General features: G+C 42.0%; 1 protein-coding gene across 1 annotated transcript in view; it reads right to left on the bottom strand.

Annotated features, from left to right (window-relative positions):
- Positions 1–20,847, bottom strand: part of PSKH1 (protein serine kinase H1) — a 55,173-nt gene that overhangs the window by 9,041 nt on the left and 25,285 nt on the right. The gene's annotated exons all lie outside the window — the stretch shown is intronic.

The raw sequence follows: 20,847 nt of genomic DNA, 5'->3' as shown, positions 1-20,847 counted from the left end.
TGCATTTTTCATGAATAGCTCACAACAACTGTATATTTGAACATAAGAAGTCTTGAATTTGCTAATTAATATGCACAAGTGGCTACCTAACTCATACTGAATTGCTTGTGGTCCCATCTTTTTCAGCTAACTCCTCCTTTTCTTTGATGTTCGTTCACTTAAAATATATTTGGTTGCCTGCACTAAGCAAGTACTTGTCACAAGTCCAAAAGGCAAATCCTGAATGTAAAAGCCAAGTCTTGAATATAAAAGCATGGGAAAATAGGGCCAGGAAAGTGTGCTTAAAATTTGCTACAATTATAGAAAAACATACATTCTTTGTTTTCACCTTTCTACTGAGATCTTCTTAGGAGATATCTGAACGGAAAGACAAACCAATACAACAGTGATATTCATTAGCACCTTCATTTACAGAAAGAATGGGATGTCACATTTAAGCTGGTTACTCACAAATCCTGAATGAACCATCCTGACTTGATAACACTTGCTTCCCTCCTTAAATCACAGCACCCATTTTCACATCTTCCAAAATGACACAATTGTTAAAAAAATTAATAGTAAGTGTATTCCACTGAAGATTCTCCTCAGTCCAAATGCTTATCTGAGAAAGCTCTTACTGCTGCAGTCCTCTTGTTCAGAGGATTGACCCTGACACACTGCCTGATCCCTGGTCCTCTTCTGCACCTTCCTCTTACAGCACAGATCTAGTGAGCAAGCATTGAAGTCTGCATCAAACCTGAAACCAAGACCAGGGAGATCTTTCCGCACTGACACTCGGTCTTACTACCACACGTAAATATAAAAGACATTGCTACTAGTGTTAACCCTGAAACAGACAAGTAACCCAGACTGACTGAAAACCATTCCATAAAAAGTTCCAAATCCAACAGGTAATGCTGAAATAAGGATTTTTTATGAATACATACCAACAAAAGAGGTAGGCTTTTTTTTGGGGGGGGGGGGCAAATTATCGGTTTTGAAGAAACAAAAACACACAAGTCAGAAAATAATTCATTACTCGTATATCCCCATAATACACAGAAGGATGATGATAAAAACTTACAAACATACACCGTTATGCATGCTGAAATCATTTCATTGCTGATAAAATACTGTATTAGTACTAACACAAGAAATAGGAACATTTCTTTGAGAATGAGGTACAACTGTGAACAAAAGAAGGAAGAAAACTGTCTTACACTTCCTGAAACCACCAGTGCTTAAGTTTCCAAGAGCCTGGAGATTATATTCCAAGTAGCATTAAAAAATGCCTGAGTAGATTCATGCAATGAAGAGAAGATTTGGATACAATATTTAAGGTCATACACAAACATATGTAACTGGTTGTAAACAACATTCTTGCTAAAAAAAAGAAAAAAGGCTGCTGTTCAACTAATATATGTGTCTTTCATTCCTCTCTTCTCTTGGTGAGGAAGGAGAAAACCCCAGCTATTTTAAAACATAGAATCCACAAACCATAGAGTCAGATGTGATGCCCTTTTCTTGTGCGAAAGGGCCAAAAACGTTACAGTCCAGATTTTTTGAGGTCTGCAATTTATCACTGCCAAAAGCCATTCTCTCTTTTGAAAGTCTTGAAGCCACTGGTAAAAAGGAAAGCTTAAGCTAATCCACTGGAGAATTATATAATGAAAAGAAGGATGGTCTCAGAGCTACAGCACTGTTCCCTGCCTTAGACTACATACATTCAGTGCCCTTCTTTGTCCTACGTGGCCAAGAAGGAAAAACTCAGCTTCTAGCTAAGGAACTGGCTACTAGAATGATCAGGGTCTAGCAAGTCTAGTTTACAAGAGAAGACTAAAATGGTCTGGCTTATTTAGCTTAGCTAGAGTAGTCACTGGAGATGTAGGATCCCTGACAAGAGGAAAGAGAGCAGCAAGAGGAAGAATGATATGAACTACTTGAACAAAAAGAAAATATCAATACGTGGATAAAAAGCTATAAATGCTCTTGAATGCGCTCAGGATCAAAATCGCAATACCTCTAGTCATTACAGCCATAACGTTCTGGAAGAAAGTATGACATTGTCCCATGGACTAGGTGTTGTTTTATAAAGGAAAGCTTCCATACCAGTTTAGTATTTTGAAAAAGCACCCAAAATTTACCCCCACACAAGTTTCAAGAACAAAATTAGTTTTAAAAAAAGTCATCAAATTCAAGCTGTTCTGTCTACTGTTCTCAAATATAATTAGTTTGCCATGGCCTGCCATTAAATAACTTAACTCACTGATGAAACGCATCTTGAAATGAATAGTAAAAACAAAACAAAAAAAAATCAGGTGCTCATTACATAATAGAATATAAACAATATTTGATCAGAGTAGCTGACTCACTGAAGTGTTCACTTATAAAGAGGACAAATAAAATGACAAAAAACCTTTTAAATGTAGAAAAAAGCACAATAATAAAGATTACAATTGCAACTGAACATAGCGGTCTGTTTTACAGGAGAGCTATGTAACTTTTGAAGAGCACAGCCTTTATGCTATTTATAACAACCGAACCAAAAAGTCAAATCYACCTTTGCTGTGAGGAGCTATAAATCAGATTTCAAGTCTACAGATTTACTAGACCTTTGGATGTGTTTTTTCCTTTGTTAAACATACAGCAAAGGCAATCAGCCCAGAGGGAATCTTTAATTTAAGAACAATCAAGTCCTTTCAAACTCCAGATCTCCAGTTACAGATGACCTTTGGGTTTCTCTCTTCCACAGAATGAAGAAAATAAATGACATACAGAAATAAGAGGTTTTGCCTTTACTTTCATTTTGCTATCTCTTCTGTGGTTTTATTTTTGTCTTTGGATCAAGAAAGTTAGGGGTCTGATGAGTGGAGAGGCAATGAAATTGAGCTCTAGTCCTTGATTTGGTGCTTTCCTGCTCATTTCTTGCCATTGGCTCTTGATGCAAAAGGTACAAATCTTATTCTTCTCAGTGCTGATTCTCAAAATGATCTGACTCAAAATAAGCCAAGACTTAAGGCAGCAGCCAAAACTTCAGTACGAAGCAGGTAAGTGTTATTACTCACTTGTAAATAAGGAGCTCCTCTCCTATTCATTTTTTATTTAAATCAGTTAAAATGGTCTGTCTGGTTAAACACTCTCTCACTGCTACCTCTGAGTAATCCAACATTTAAAAAGGACCAAAAAGCTATTTGCTAATCTGTACTTTCCAGCACAATAAAGTTAATGAAACACTTCACGTAACATGCATATGAAGTTACAAAACTCAACAACTTGTCTACAGGACCTTTTGTCTCATTTTACTAGTGAGAAACTAACTCCATAAATAAATTTGTGTCAATTTATTTACATTAGTTTAATGTAAATGTGTTTGTGTTCTGATTAAAGCAGAAGACAATCACGACAAAACCAACCCTAACACTGAGTTTGCCYTGCAAATAGGTGTTTTAGACGTGGTTCTGATAGCTTGTGTTATCCCATCTGGCTTCCAGCTGCTGGTCCAGAAGGGCACAGAACTCCTGGAGGTCCACCATCAGGGATTTTTTACCCCACAAGGATGCCCAGAATAGCCTACAACACATTAAATGACATTAGAAGCCTGTGTCAGGGCATCTGCTTAGTGTTCATGCATGTAGTATCCGTTACACAACAGTGGTTAACTGAAAGGTTCAGGATTTAGGTCATGCTGCTGTTGACCCTGATTTTTTTCTGACTTGCAGCTTGCAAGGTTTCCTTCCTTCTGATCTCATTAGGTAGGTTGCAAATGAATTTTAAGGCAGTTCTAAATGTTAAGTCCCTGATGAATCCAGATTAGTATCTGATATGCAATTCACAGATTGGGAAAGGRTGCACAACATGCGATGATGTTGCCCAGACAAAGCAACAAGCTGTAAGAACCGAGTTTCCTGTGACAACAGCAAAACCGGGAAGCCTTTTCTGTCTATAGCACAGAGATCACAAAAAGTACAGAAAACTCCTCCCTTGAATCCCGTGGATGAGACTTAAGGTATTTCACCAAAATTATTCTGAAGAAAAGCTAACTCAAATGTGAACGATCTATCTTTGAGCAAGCGGTTGGATTAGAGAACTCCAGAGGCCTGTTTCAACCAAAATCTTCCTATGAACCTAGGAAAAAGTGAAATGGAAGTGGGTTATAAACAGTATTTTGCTCTTGTACATAAAAAAAAGTTCCAAAATAATTTTTTAAATATTTAAAACATTTTCCTCAGGCTTAACTTCAAAACCGTTTTTTTTTTCCTGTATCTCTCTTCTAAATTTGTGTAAGGTATCAGCTATCTATACAGTTAAAATCACAAATTCATCATTACCTGTCTAAAACCCATTAACATCCAATCACTTCCTTAATTCTCTTCACCATAGCAGATAGAAAGTTCATTCACTTCTGTTTCCTTCTCAGAGAACTGGTTTTCCATTCCACAAGTCATATGGTAGGCTAATGACAAGTATATGCTAACAACGTCTATCCAAGTTACTGACTTGACTTCAAAGCCAAAATAATTTTAATGATGATTCTGCTTTCCTTGCAGCGATATTTAATGTTAACAGCTCTTTACCATCATCTTCAGCTACCTCATTAGTGACAAGCAACTGAGATAACTTAAATATCTTGAAACAGGTTTTGCTCCTCTCAAATGGGAAAACAAATCCTACTGATTCCAACCTGATTGTTTCTCCTGGGAAATTTCTTCATATCATTCTACAATCTTCTTATCTTCCTGAATCCTGTCTGTCATAGATATATAATGAGTCATACAAGAATCTCCATCCTCTTTTTACTTAAATCCAAAAAGATGCATTCAAATGAACAAGGACTGACACACAACAATACTTTTTACAGACACACATCTTCAAGAAAGCATTATTTCCCCTTGGGATATTAATAATCATACAGACCCAGGACAAAATAACCTGAAAGTTATTTTGTTCAGATGCATTCGAATTTCATGGCTGCTAAACACACTACAAAAAATTCTAGTGGATCGTATGAGTCTCTAAACACCAGGAACAATATTACTTCAATCCTTTCATGCCATATTAAGAGCGGGCAAATTTGACAATTTAGAATTTGAAGAAATCAGTAAAGCATATGTCAGGCTGACTGAGGAGCTAGAAACTGGGAATAACTACCAGACTCAGCTTACAAAGGCCTACACATTAAACCAGCCCAGTTAAATCAAAAAAAAAAAAAAATAAAATAAAATAAAAAAAAAATAAACTCCAAACTAAACCAGATTGGATTTCTTCTTATTCCAATTAGAATACTAGAATCATAAAATCAGTAAGGTTGGAAGGAACCTCTGGAGATCAGTTAGTCCAACCTCCATGCTCAAGCAGGGTCACGTAGAGCATATTAGACAGGGTTGCATCCAAGCAGGCTTTGAATATCTCCAGAGAAGGAGACTCCACAACCTCTCTGGGCGACCTCTTCACTGCTCTGTCACTCTCACAGTGAAGAAATTCCTCCTCATATTCAGGCGGAACTTCCTGTGGCTCCGTTTGTACATGAAAAATATACTACTTTGAATTACAGCATTATTTCAAGTCCTTTCCCCCCTGGTCTGGCTCACTCCTTCCCCCACCTCTAAAATAATTGTGTTGTACACTCAGCACCACTTCTCCAAACCTAATCATTCACCCAAAATCTTAACCAAAATACTCAGTTGCTCTTCTTCACTGTGGCTGTACTGTCTTGAACGTGCAGGTGCAGCCCATACGGAAAGTAGTGTCAGGAACAAGGCCTATACCAGAAACTACTGGGTGAAGACATATTCTTCTCCCAGAATCACAGAATGGGTGAGGTTGGAAAGGACCTCTGGAGATCATCTAGTCCAACCTCCACGCTCAAGTAGCGTCACCTAGAGCATGTTAGGCAGGGTTGCATCCAGGTGGGCTTTGAATATCTCCAGAGAAGGAGACTCCACAACCTCTCTGGGCAACCTCTTCCACTGCTCTGTCACTCTCACAGTGAAGAAATTCCTCCTCACATTCAGGCGGAACTTCCTGTGGTTCAGCTTTTACCCATTGCCTCTTGTCCTGCCACAGGGCACTACTGAAAAGAGTTTGTCCCCATCCCCTTGACACCCTCCCTTCAGGTACTTGCACACATTGATAAGATCCCCCCTCAGGCTTCTGTCCTCTAGGCTAAAGAGGCCCAGCTCTTGCAGCCGTTCCTCAGAGGGTAGATGCTCCAGCAGATGATCATCTTTGTAGTCCTACGCTGGACTCTCTCTAGTAGCTCCATGTCTCTCCTGTACTGGGGAGCCCAGAGCTGGTCACAGTACTCGAGATGAGGCCTCACCAGGGCTGAGAAGAGGGCCAAAATCACCTCCCTCGACCTGCTGGCAACACTCTTCCTAATGCACCCAAGGAGACCATTGGCCTTCCTGGCCACAAGGGCACATTGCTGGCTCATAGTCAATTTGTCATCCACCAGCATTCCCAGGTCCTTCTCTGCAGAGCTGCTCTCCAGAAGGTCAGCCCCCACCTTGTACTGCTGCCGAGGCTTATTCCTCCCTACGTGCAGAACTCTGCACTTGCCCTTGTTGAACCTCAGGAGGTTCCTCTCCGCCCAACTCTCCAGCCTGTCCAGGTCTCTCTGAATGGCAGCGCAGCCCTCAGGTGTATCAGCCACTCCTCCCAGCTTGGTATCATTAGCAAACTTGCTGAGGAGGCACTCTGTCCCTTCGTCCAGGTCACTGACGAGTAAGTTGATCGGGACGGGACCCAGTACTGAGCCCTGGGGAACTCCACTAGCCACAGGCCTCCAGCTAGACTGCGTGCCACTGATGAGAACCCTCTGAGCTCTGCCTTTCAGCCAGTTCTCAATGCACCTCACTGTCCACTCCTCTAACCCACCCTTCCTGAGCTTGCCTAAGAGGATGTTATGGGAGACAGTGTCGAAAGCCTTGCTGAAGTCAAGGTACACAACGTCCACTGCTCTCCCCCGTCTACCCAGCCAGTCATGCCATCACAGAAGGCTATCAGATAGGTTAAGCAGGACTTCCCCTTGGTGAATCCATGCTGACTACTCCTGATCACCTTCTTTTCCTCCATATGCTTACACATGACATCCAGAATGAGCTCTTCCATCACCTTTCCAGCGATGCAGGTGAGGTCGAGCGGCCTATAGTTGCCTGCTCCTCCTTCTTGCCCTGTTTGAAGATTGGAGTGACACTGCCTTTCTTCCAGTCCTCAGGCACCTCTCCAGTTCTCCATGACCTTTCAAAGATGATGGAGAGCAGCCTGGCTACAACATCCGCCAGTTCCCTCAGTACCTGTGGGTGCATCCCATCAGGGCCCATGGATTTGTGGATGTCAAGCTTGCCCAGAAGATCTCTAATCCTATCCTCCTCAACCATAGGAAAGTCTTCCTTTCTCCAGACTTTTTCTCTCGTCTCCATGCTCTGGGATTCTTGAGGGCTGCCCTTAGCACTGAAGACTGAAGCAAAGAAGGCATTCAGTGACTCTGCCTTCTCTGTATCCTTCGTCACCAGGGCCCCCACCCCACTCAGTAGCAGGCCCACATTTTCCCTAGTCTTCCTCTTGCTTCTGACATATTTGAAGAGTCCCATCTTGTTGTCCTTGACATCCCTTGCAAGACTTAATTCAAGCTGGGCCTTAGCCTTCCTTGTCGCATCTCTATGTGCTCTGGCAGCACTCCTATAAATCTCCCAAGTAGGCTGTTCCCTCTCCCACATTCTGTGTACTTTCTTCTTCTGTTGGAGTTTTATCAGGAGCTCTTTGCTCATCCATGCAGGTCTCTTGCCCTCCTTCCCGGACTTCTTTCTCCTTGGGATGCACCACTCTTGAGCTTGGAGAAAGTGATGCTGGAAGCTCTCCTGGACCCCCCTTCCTTCTATGGCCTTAACCCATTCCTTCAAGTAGGTCTCTGAAGAGCCCAAAGTCTGCTCTCCTGAAGTCCAGGGTGGCAATCCTGCTTATTGCCTTGCTTCTTTCTTGCAGGATCCTGAACTCCACCATCTCATGGTCACTGCAGCCAAGGCTGCYCCCAGCCTTCACATCTCCAACCAGTCCTTGTTTGTTGGTTAGGACAAGGTCCAGCAGGACACCCTTCCATGTACGCTCCTCCACCACCTGTGACAAGAAGTTATCATCGATGCACTGCAGAAGCCTCCTGGACTGTCTGTGCCTTGCTGTGTTGTCCTTCTAGCAAGTATCAGGGTGGTTGATGTCTCCCATGAGAACCAGGGCCTGTGATCGTGAGGCTAGTTCCAGCAGTCTGTAGAAGGCCTCATCTACTACCTCTTCCAGGTCAGGTGGCCTATAGTAGACCCCCCATGTTAGGCTGCCCTTTGATCCTCACCCATAAGCTCTTGACTGGTTCCTCCTCCACCCCTAGGCAGAGCTCCATGCATTCCAGCTGCTCTCTCACATAAAGAGCAACTCCCCTACCTCACCTTCCTGGCCATGATAGTATTCCAGTCATGTGAGCTATCCCACCATGCCTCTGTGATTGCAGTGAGATGATGGCCCTTTGACCGCACACAGATCTCCAGTTCCTCCTGTTTATTCCCCATGCTGTGTGCACTGGTGTACAGGCATTTCAGAGAGGTAGTCATACATACAGGTTTCCCAGGAAGGGTGTAGGGGGATCTCCCATAGCTATGTCCCACATGCACATCCCCAGCTGCATGCACCTTTTGGAGGCCCCCCAACCCGAGTTGTGTTTTATTGACTACCTTCTCTATGACTCTCCCCTTCCCCCTTTCTACCTAGTTTAAAGCTCTCTTTACCAGGTTGGCCAACCTTATTCTAGTTCCACCGCAAATGTACAATACGGAGTATTGCAATTAGATTTTTCTTCTGGTCAGCAAACGCAAATCAGGTTACTGATCTGTTTATGCAACTGAAGGTTTCATTTGCTGTATCGTACATATCTTTGGTTTTATTTCACTGAAGACTTTTCCTTAAAAACAGGTAAGACTACATTCAACTGAATTACCAAGTGAAATGAATTTAGTAATTTTTCAATCCATTTTCCAAGAACTTTGCATCAGTTGACAAAACATCAGTCTTAACCTAGCAAAACCCCAGGAATCCTGCTGATTAATACTGAAAGGCAACAGTAGAACTCTGTGCAGAAGCTGAGGAAGGTCAGCACTGATGTATTTTGAGAACCCTAAGAGGGATATGTGCGCAGTATATAAGGCGACATGACCAAACTGAGACAACAGCTCTCCATCAACAGGGAAGAATTCTAGGGTGATTCTGTCCCTCTTCTCCTTCCTTTCCACCAGCTCTAGTGCTCTTCACTGAATGCAGAGATGTTACAGTCAAACTGCAACAGTATGCTAGCCCAGAAAGGAGCAGCACTCCTTATCCCTCCACTTGGCCTTTCTCTCATTTCTTGCTAGAATAGTGTTCTGCCATATTAGAAAGCTGAATCAGCTCATGGTGCAGTGACATGAGAAACAGATAATGGCTTGGGAGGAATATGCTCCCATCCAGTGGCAGCGAACTATTGTATCCCTTCAAACCATAGAATGCAGCCTTTCCCTTAACCTCACTGCTGTAATAATAAATTCCTCTCTTTTGTGGCACAGAAGTATCACAAAAATGAGGAGAAATCATCATTTGGTCACCTTGCAACCCCGCTCCTCTATGAATTGATTTCAAGTCTAATGTTCAAGTATCATAATTGCTGTATACTTCCCTTTGTTACACTGTATTCTTTTGGAAGTAAAAGGTACTACAGTAGTTCTGTTATCTTTCTTTCTACCTTTAAAAAGGCAGAATAATAATCTTCCAAGTAGAACTTCAGCAGTACTCACTGAATGTCAGTGACGGCCTTGTAAAGGTGACCAGCTTTTCAAGTACCTGCAATAAGGTACTTTGTTTAGGATGCCTGATGCAGGATCCAAATCTCATTTCTCATGTGATAAACACTGGACACAGACTAGCTTTAACACTGGAAACCACTGGCTCTTGTGCTGGAGGACTGAACATCAGTTGGAAGAAAATGTCCACATCCGCAGAATTTAACAGAATGCTGAGAAATATCATCCAGCAGGATTCAAAAAAAGTAAGAGAGCAAGAGTTGTACTAACTAGGAAGTTTGAATAGCTCACACTAGCACAGGAATAACTAGGATCCCTGCAACAAGCAAAGGAAACAACAGTACATCTTTACTCTTGTGTGCAGGCTCAGCAGAGAGTAAAGGGATGATGTCTTGCCATCATTTTGCTTTCCATAATTTAATCATCAGGAAGTGCTGGAGAGGACTTCTCAGCTCATGCTTACACCACAACAGGTCTAAAGTGCTCTCCCTTCTATTTCCCATGCAGGATCAGGAATGCAGTGCTTCCAAGATCCAAGGAAAGCAAACCTTAGAGCTGCTGTTACCTGTAAAGCATCCTTAAACAACAACAACAACAACAACAACAACAAAACACCCTACGTACTAACTAGCTCAATCCTTTAGGTATGTGCAGATCCCTAGGACAGGAGAAGAGGAAATTCTAGAGAAATTCTCTAGAGAATTTCAGGATATCTGAAGCAGAAAATCAGCCACTAAAATAACACACAGTTTCTGAGATGAGATGCGCAGTCATCCATCCCTCACTTCTCTCTTTTGTTAGGGTTTATTCTATTCAACAACTGAATCCAAGAACTTGAAAGGCCTCTCAGAAAGAGGAGAAAGAAGATAGGCTATAAACATGTAAATGGGCATCATATATCTAAGAAATACAGTTATAAGCAACATTTCCTTCTTCTCAGAGTGCCTGTCCCCTTGTCTTCCAGCCCTGGATGATGCCTGCCAGCACTTTGCACCTTTGTAGCTAACACAGAAGAGGACCACAGGGTCACTCAGATAACGTAGGATCACTCTGCTAAGCACTCAGACCTCAGAGGCTGACTGCGCTTTCACTATCTGGTGAAACCATGAATGGACCCTGAAATGGCAACTAGGCAGAGTTCAGATAGACACATTTCTTCCACGTGCCTTGCTTGAGTACAACCACAGTGTCCTAATTAATGGCAAGTCTTCTTTGGTAGTCTGAGAGCTGTTCTTGACTCRATTGCTTACAAAATGCACAAGCCTCAACATAAACAGCCAAACTCCTTGACATTTCTACTACAGACACAAAGCAGCAGAAGGATATTCTGGTTAGTCCTGTGCAAATAAATGAAAAACAGACATTTGAATTCCAAGCTTTGCTTTCAGGCCTGGAAGCACACATTTTGGGGGAAAAAATACAGATTGATTTCATGAATCCAACACAAGTCACACATTGTCTTCAGTAGGAACTGACATGATCTCTAAAGGCAACATTATGAGGAAGATGAGGGACAGACAGAACTGCATTGGCCTGAATCTCCATTGCCAGTCAGTCTTTACAAAAAGATAAAGCACAAAGCATGTTATCACAGATTCAGAAGACTGCTCTAGTTAGGTCAGAAATATTATATTCCAGCTTCACTGTTTCATGGGAAGAGCAGGATCAAGTACTGGAGAAGCCTCAAAGCTCTAGGGAGACTGAGAAGCCCTACAACAGCAGGTGGATTCCTGCAGTTTTTCCTAAAGAAAACTACCAGATGGCTACTTTTAAGCTTTACAAGAGAAAAAAGAATTATTGGAAACTAGGCCACCCCAACAGACAGACTGCACTGAATGTGTTTACTTAGTCAGATGGACAGCCTTCATATAGTGCTCTTACTGCTAATAACAGAGATGCTTGACATCACAGGTACATGTGCCTGCCCTGCTAACAAGGCACAGAGCATGAAAGCTGACAGGTAACACCGCCTAAGCCAGGATGCTAAGGCAGCTTGATTGCTGCACTGAGAAGTACAGAACAAGGTTGGACGCTATGGACAGAATCTGGCCTTAAGAAAACAAAAATGACAGCTCCTTGCAGCAGTTGCTCCCTAGAGAATAGATGGAGATGCAATGGACAGCAATGCTGCCATGAAATTCTGGGCAAATTCTAGTTTAAAAATCTACCACACTAAGGTGCATTATAAGGAAAATCCTCAGTAAAACAGCAAAATGGAAGAAGCACTCAAAGGAGAGCTGGGTTTCCATGCTGCCTCCAGCAAAGCAGAGCACTGTGTTGCAGGTGTAGCTTATCAGATAGAAGGAATCACAGGCTTGAGTGCCATGTCCATTTCTTCAGCCCTGTTTCTACTGTTCGTTCCCATTTTGATGCTGCACTCTCCATCGTGCCAGCACAGATATTTGTGCAACCATCAAAGTGAATTAAATCAGGGAGACTGTATTAATTATTTTGATGGCATTTTCAGCCACTGTTTCTTAATATGATCCATCATTTGGCTACGGAAGCAACTACGTCAGCTCACGTGAGCATGTGGCAGAGTCCAGAACTAGCAGCACTTCAGCCAAGTACAAAACCATTGCCACAGTCTAACTGACAGCTGTAATGACACTGCGAGAGGTTCCTGTTGTGGAGATTGCAGTTTTTGCCCCTCAGGATTGACAACTGATGCTTCCAAGGTACAGTAACATTTGCTACAAAAATACCATCTCAACTTCTAAGCTGCATAAAACATGGGGCACATCTCTGATCTGCAACTTCAGCCCTGCTAGATAACAAGTCCAGAGGAAAGCAGCCTCATTTACAATGCTTTAGAGAGCTCTCAAGTGTGCTAAATTTTATTCAGCTCAGGCTCCTATTCAGGAGGAGGAGGAGGAGGACAGGAAAAGTAAGATGAGACTTAAATGAGTGTCACTTAGCCTGGATGAATGCATATAGTGCTAGGCCCTTTGTGATTAAATCCCATCAACACATCTGCTTGTTATTTATATTGGCTACTGAATACATTTAAAATGCAAAAAAACAAAAAGCTATTGAAGCACAGTCCACACTGGCACACAGAGGGAACAAATACACACATTGTTTTGTCATTTGAACAACCAACCCACCTCTTTCACTCAGAGCTGAAGCCAGTATGAACCTGGCTCCTAACATGCATGTTCAAAACGAAATTCTGACCTGTATTACTATTGTGAGTCTTCCCATCTCACTAAATGAAGGAACCGAGCTTGGAGGTAGAAGCCAGGACTACTTAGGGAGAGCAGGTCTCATGCAATTAGAGTGAATGTCCTGCTTTAGATATCAGAGCAGAGACAAGAGATTTTACTCTGCCTGGGGAGGAAGCACACACTCCCGTCAAGGGTTCACTGAAACCTGTACTGCTAACAAGATAAATRCTTTATACTAGCTTTTTATTTATTTTTAGCTTAAAATAGATGGTAAATATATTTCTAGTCCATTTCATTATTAGGCACAATTTTTAAAAAATATTTCTATTATACTCAGGTTTCTAAGTTATTGAGTCCAGTATCTTTTCCTTTTCTTACAACATATCTAGGTTGTCCCTAGATTGATACATCCTCCTACATGCTAGTATCCCTAAGAGGAGAGGCATTCCGTCTTAATTTGTTGATGTGGGGAGAAGGAATAAAGGAAGGATGAAAGAGGCAAATAAAACAGCCCTTTATTAATCCACAGCATCATAAGTATGTGCAGCCATCTGCTGCTGTGAACTTCCATAACCCAGCTTTTTGAACAGAAATAGCCAGCCGATTTTCCCTGTACAAGCATAGAGTATTCAGCTAGAATCATGTAGTAAAATTACAGCAGCTACAAAACCAATAAACAAAAAGCTTTCCTCTACGGCCAGTGATGGCTCTCCTAACTGTAATGCTGTTACTTTGCCTAGCGAAATAATCAGGATGCTAAAAGGAGTCAATACCACATTTCTGCTAGTACCACTTTGAATCCCTCTCTTAAAAATGTGTCAGCAAGCTACAGCTAGGCATAGGAGACCTTATCTTTAACCACTACCTTGACTGAGAAACTTTGTGCTGAGACAGCTCATGCCTGAGAGACCTGGACTCAGAAAATGTACGTGAAAAGACTAGATCACCAAGTATAGACTGTCAGTAAAAAGTCAAGCAAGGGAAACAGTCAGCAATTTCCCAATGTATTGGTACTGTACCAGTTCACAATGGTATTTGCAGTAGCTAAATGGGGAAATATTTATCCCAAACTGTCCATGACATCTAAGTATCTTGACATCTCTACTGCCTTTGTTCTCAAAAGAAACTCTCAAAATTGATTGGAATGCTGTTCTCTCAAACAATTAGACTTATCATTTTTAGCCTTTATTGAAGTGAAAAGGAACTGAAGTTAATAAATGTTTCTAGTTATCAGGTCAGAATAACAGTTCAAATAAAAAATGGCAATCCATAAACATTCACGCATGCCAGAATCAGAGCAAAACCACACTGCAACTTTTGCCACTTGATTCGCTGACACCAGCAGCAGAAGCCCTTGTTTCCGCATTGCGATGCTGCGCTGTGTTGCTGTGTAGGTCGTTGCAGGGGTTTGTACAGCACAGGAATTTTTCATACCTTTCTAAAGTGATCCTAATTAAAGAATTGCACTGCCTTCCAAACCCTAGTGAGAGCACTGTTCATTATCTTTCACTTCTGTTCTCCAACTTGGAAAAGGTAATCATGGTTAATGTGCTATTATTGAGAGCAATGTTCTGGGAACACCTGCCTGCGGCCCATCTGCCCACCACACTGGCACACCACACATTCAACCCTACAGATCCCATACTTCTGCACCTTTGTGTCCTATGTGTGCATGATACATTATTGTTCATTATAGTCAATCTTTCAACTTTAAATACAGTCCAACCCTAAAATGGGTCAGAGATGGTGAAATGCTCATTCCTCCTGTCATACCATTTCCTACAAAACATAGGTTAAAGCACCTAAGCGCTTCCTAAGTTCAACCAATATGTGCTGATTTAATGATGTCTTCCTCCTCCAGAAAGCGCTGCTTAAACTAGGTAAGTTGAATATAAACTACCACCATTTTGAAAACATCAAGTTCATAAAACATTACGATGGACTAAAAATAAGGTTTCTTGGACCATCCCAGTTCACTAGTATACAGTTGCCTTTCCTGGGACTATTTGGGAAGTCTTTTGCAGAGTCAAGATTTGAATATAACTTCTGGGCCCCAATTCTGTATGTTTCTCCTTCCTCTTCCATCATCCGAATTATTCAGCAAAGAGAACTGAGATTCTACTAACAGCTAAGTATATAATTGAAACTGCACCAACCTGCATATACACAAGAAGGTAAAATTAAAGTAGCAAGGACAACCTTAGCTCAAGCATCCCTAACTTATAAATACCTAACTCTGCAACTAAAATCTTATAGCACTCTGACTTATGTTCTGTTATTTCCCACACTGCTTTTTCCAAAAAGCAGATCAAATGTTTTCAGTTTCCTATGTGGAGTCATACTAAATATTGTCTAGCCTGGTTAACAATGAGAACACAAGCTCTTTAAAATACATACCTCAAACCTCTATAACTTAATCTAAAGGATTAGCTAGTATCAGCAGTAAGCTATTATCTTCTCAGGGTTCTAGTTACTGCATGGCAGCACTCGAGCAGCTTAAAGAGCTTTTTCTGAGACAGAAAAAAAGGTTCTGGCTAAAGAAAGGACTGTCTGGTAGGTACAAGAAACACAGAAAAATGTAGAAATCAGTTATAACATTCTACCAGGTTATTTAGTCAGACGAGCCAGGATGGAGTCTGACACATTGCAGACCACAAACTAGACATCTTCTCCTTTTGCCACTTTAGTTCCCTTATGCTGCTACACAATCCACAAAGGGTGGGAAGCAACCCCAGAACAAACCTTTTCAGTGTGAAGGGCACTGCCAAGGAAAGCAGTACTGCAGCTGTGACATATCAGCAGTGTTAAGCTGTGTTTGGAATCACAGCTAAGCCCACAGACAGCTACATAAGTGTGTCATGAATTATGGTGTTAGGTTTAGCTCAGCTGATTAGAGCATGGTGCTAATAATGCCATGGTCATGGGTTCAGTCCCTGTATGGGCCACTCATCTGAGGGCTGGACTAGATGATCTCCATAGGTCCCTTCCAACCTTACCAATTCTATGAATTAGATCCATTTCACTGTAACTTTTCTAGGGGAGTCAAATGGGCTCCTTGCACCCAGAATCACAAAACAGATCATTCCATATGCGAAGGATCTAATGAAGTCTTTCCTCCTTCAAAGAGAGGGACAGTAGGGAGAGTTCCCTGGTGACTGATCTAACATCACATCCACCCAAAACAAAAGGCAAGAAGGACACTACTAAACTTGAGGATTGGCTCAATAGAAAACTCACAAAGTTCAGTAAATTCTGCATCTGGGGCAGAATAATCCCAGGAACAAGTAAAGGCTGAAAAGTGAATGGCTGCATAGGAACCCACTGGAAAAGACTTAATGGTGGTGGACATCCCCCAGTTCAAGATGGATGTGGAGAAGATCCAGCTAAGGACTACCAAGATGGCCAGGGGTCTGGAGCACACGGCTTGCAAGGAAGTGTGGAGGGAGCTGGATTTTTTAGTCTGTCAAATAGGAGCCTAAGGGCAATATAATAGCAGATTACAATGACTTGAACGTAGTTACAAGGATTACAGAGCCAAACAGTGGTGCCAGATGATACAGTAAGGGCAATGGGCAGAAGCTGCATCTTGGAAGGTTCAGGTTGGACAACAGGAAAAAAATCACTATAGGGGTGGTGCAGCCCTGGAAGAAGTCAACATGGAGATGGAGGATCTCTATCTTGAAGAAAACTTGAAGTCTTTCAAGTCATAGGAGGACAAAGTCACAGCAAACCTGATTTAGTATTGGTAACAGTCCCATCTCAAGCAGGATGGGACCAGAGATCTCCAAAGGTCTCTTGTAACTAAGGTTTCTACAAGTTCAGTGCTTTTGTGTCCTGTACTCTTCTCATTGCCCCTGCTAGTACTGGCATTCCCCTTTCATGGCAGCAGCATCTCTCTTCTTCCCACATATACCACTGGCAAAGTTCCATCTTGTGGTTAATAGGGTCAAGCATGTACAAGTGGTTAAGAAATAAACTTGCCCTGATCAGCTCTCTGGATCAATTCAAAATGATATTTAATTACCTTTCTTACAGCAAGGATGTGAATTTAGTTCTCTCTCCTACTAAGCCACTGATTTGTATAAAATTCACAGAAATTTCAGGTCCTTGAATTCTCCACACCTCTCAAATTTGCCTGAAATTGTCCTACAAGTTAAACAGTTAATTGTGGGAGAATGAAAGACAGACAGCACAGTTGCATTAACTTTGCCTCCTCAGGAAATCAGAGTAAAAACAAGGCTATAATGGATGTCAAGGGATCATCTAATCCATCATATGGTCCCCAAAGAATCCACCACAGATACATCATTCCTGATAGATGACTGCCTAACTTGTTCTTAAAGATATCTTCAGTAATCCTCCTGGTAATTTATTTTAGGAGCATGAGGTTCTAGCCATGTTCTACAATGTCTAATGTGACTCTTTCTAGGTGCAATTTAAGCTCTTTTTTTTTTCTATAATATAGAAAATAGATTATTCCTCTTCCTCTTTGAAGTAGATTTTCGCACAGTCGCAAACTTCCATCACATTTTCTTCAGGTAAAACAGCCAAAACTCTTTCAATCTTTCTTAGGCTGTGGTTTTTCAACCTCTGATTATTTTTTGTTAATCTTTTCTCATGTCTCTCCATTCAGCATGCAATTTTTTTGAAGTATATTGTCCAGAAGTGTCAGAATTTCAGCTTACCATGCTGCATCTGACACTGATTGGAACTGTATTATCCTTCTGTTCATATATTTCAGTACATTTTTTGTTTTTCATAATAGCGTGAATATTGCAGACTCATGTATAGTTTGGGATCCATGCTTAGACTCTTTTCTGAGAAGCCAACATTTCCTAATCTTCCATCCCTCACCTATTTTGTGGTATTTACTTATTTTATTTATTAAAAAAATGCATCTGCTGTTGAACTGAATTGCTCAAATCTGTGAGGACCATCTGGAATTTAATGCAGTTTGCAGCCCTTCTAGTTCAATGTCATTTGCAAATACAGTGGACATACCCTCTCTTTCCTCAGCTAGGTTCGTTAACAAAGCCTCCAATAACACGAGAAGTTTAGCAATTTTCTAGAGAATCATGGTCACTACATATTCCACTTTGATGATGAGCCACCAGTAAGTTCTTACCAATTTTAAAACATGGGTTCTGGGAAATAAAAGAGAAAGCCAGGTTTGGTCCCCAACCTCTCCCTGCATCGCTTCTGAAAGATCTTGAAAATGCAGTATAGCAGAATCTTCTTGCTGGTTTCTGTTCCCCAAAAGACTGGAGAATATTACAGAATCACAGAATAGGTAAGGTTGGAAAGGACCTCTGGAGATCATTTAGTCCAACCTCCACACTCAGGCAGGGTCACATAGAGCATGTTAGGCAGGGTTGCATCCAGGTGGGCTTTGAATATCTCCAGAGAAGGAGACTCCACAACCTCTCTGGGCAACCTCTTCCACTRCTCTGTCAYTCTCACAGTGAAGRAATTCCTCCTCATATTCAGGCGGAACTTCCTGTGGTTCCCTTTGTGCCCATTGCCTCTTGTCCTGTCGTATGGCACTACTGAAAAGAGTTTGTCCCCATCCCCTTGACACCATCCCTACAGATACTTACACACATTGATAAGATCCCCCCTCAGGCTTCTCTTCTTCAGATTAAACAGATGCTCCAGCCCTCTGATCATCTTTGTAGCCCTATGTTGGACTCTCTCTAGTAGCGCCATGTCTCTCCTGTACTGGGGAGCCCAGAACTGGACACAGTACTCGAGATGAGGCCTCACCAGGGCTGAGAAGAGGGCCAAAATCACCTCCCTCGACCTGCTGGCAGCACTCTTCCTAATGAACCCCAGGATACCACTGGCCTTCCTGGCCACCCGGGTACATTGCTGACTGATGTATTAGAAAAAGTTCAGGTTTCAGGAAAATCCATAAAAGCATCCACTTAAACAACAAATGGATTGCAAAACATGCCTGTGATTTCTATCTTCACACTCACTTGGGGCAATAGGAGGGTAAGGAAGTAAGCTGGTGAGAATGGGGAGAAAAGACCCCATTCAAGCAGAAGAGCTTGCCCAGAGACCAGAATTGAAGCCCATGCTTCAACGTCTGACGAAGGACTCCAATGTACTGCTGTTGGCTTGTGCTACCCCTTGCTGACCGAACTCACTAATTCACTTCTCTTGTGCCTGCCTGCCTGAAAGTTTCAATACCAATTTTGTCAGATTTAAGGATTTCACAGTAGAGAGATTACCAAGAAAAACTCCGGGTTTAGGGAGCATCTTTCTAGCCCTCCAACTCAGCACTGACATAACAGCTTTTGCAACTAAAAAGAGATCTTAACTCTCTGAGATCAAAATCTTGATTTACATTTACTGCCTACATTGTGCATGCTGGTAAACTACTCTGTCGTCTCACCCCGGAGTAAGAGCACACTGCAACCATTATGAGAGTTCCAGATTCTGGGCACAGGAAATTAGAGGCACCACTCACAGCAGATTGTTCCAAATATATCAGGTCCAATTGGCCTCTCTCAAAGGCAGCGTCAGTGGTAGCCAGAGAAGGATTTGCAACAAGGCATGTGCCTGTAGTCCTACTTCCCAGACCTCAGTTTTTATTGAATAAAACTACCCTTTAACATGTAAAAGGGGACAGTAGTTAGAAGTATTACTAGGTGCCAGCTCTTCAAAACCTCTAACTCTAATGTTCAGTTCCAGGCCTTAGATGAGACTGTAGTTTTATCCAGAGTACAATCCATTTACAGCACCCACCCAAAACCTCACTTTGAAGATATTTCATAGATGACAATCAGGGCTTCCTGTGCCTCCTATAGCATTGAATTGCTGTGTAAATTCTGTATTTCCACATAATCTTCTGGATTCACAGCCTTCAGGTCTTTGGCAGATCAGGTCTTGCAAACCTAACTGAACTAGTTTAAGAGGTTGTTCTCATTTACCCAGCCCCTACAACTTGCTGCTAGAAACTTCCATATGTATCACAGCAATGACAGAACAAGACGAGTGCTTCCGCCCTGCTGCCTTAGTCCTGGTTCAGCATCTCACTCAATCCTTGCTCCATTGGCAGTTTAATCTCAAATCAGCTTTGCATAGCAGCCCATAGGCCCCCACTGCAGGGACCATCTCCAGCAAATGGCAGGAGTGGACAGCTGTCATATTTAAAAAGTGTTTGTAGAGATCAACCCTCAAAGCCCACAGGGCTGCAGCACTCCTTCTCCTCGACTACAGCCTTGTAGGAGGCCTCAACTTTTTACCACATCCACCAGTGGACAGACGAGGACAGCTAACTGTTAGCAGGTTCCCTGCATCGCCACCAGAACATTACCCATAAACGAGCCTAAGCGAAACACCAGATTCAGATGAGCAAGCAAGGACAAATACAAACCATCATCCTGGTGGGTAAGAGCTCTTTTCACTGCAGAATTAACATATGTTCTTACTGGTTGAACCTTGCTCTTAAGCAAATCAGCATGCAACAGCATGCCTTGTCACTTAAAATATACCTCCACTGGAGTAGTGGAAACACATAGCAAACAAGTAAGGTAGTGAAGTCAGCCAAAGGTAAAAAATGGAAGCTGCCTTGTCTAGTTTCGAGGAATTGCAAAGAGGTCAAACAAAGCCATCAGTGGCTGTTGATAGGTTAAATCTTTTCTGCTCATAATTTATATTCTGAATGGAGGTAGCTTAATATTCTTTCTCTACCTAACAATGTCCCTTTATCCCTCTATCCTTAACACTGCAGAAATGTTATTCTGCCATTAACAGGATTTTACAGGGCTCTCAGATGCAGAAATGAAAAATATACTACTTTGAATTACAGCATTATTTCAAGTCCTTTCCCCCCTGGTCTGGCTCACTCCTTCCCCCACCTCTAAAATAATTGTGTT

This window comes from Rhea americana, unplaced genomic scaffold (genome assembly GCF_003343005.1).
Source record: "Rhea americana isolate MKP2758 unplaced genomic scaffold, rheAme1 scaffold_403, whole genome shotgun sequence".
Classification (NCBI taxonomy): domain Eukaryota; kingdom Metazoa; phylum Chordata; class Aves; order Rheiformes; family Rheidae; genus Rhea; species Rhea americana.
Note: the sequence above shows the minus strand (reverse complement) of the source record. Positions and strands in the feature narration are given on the sequence as shown.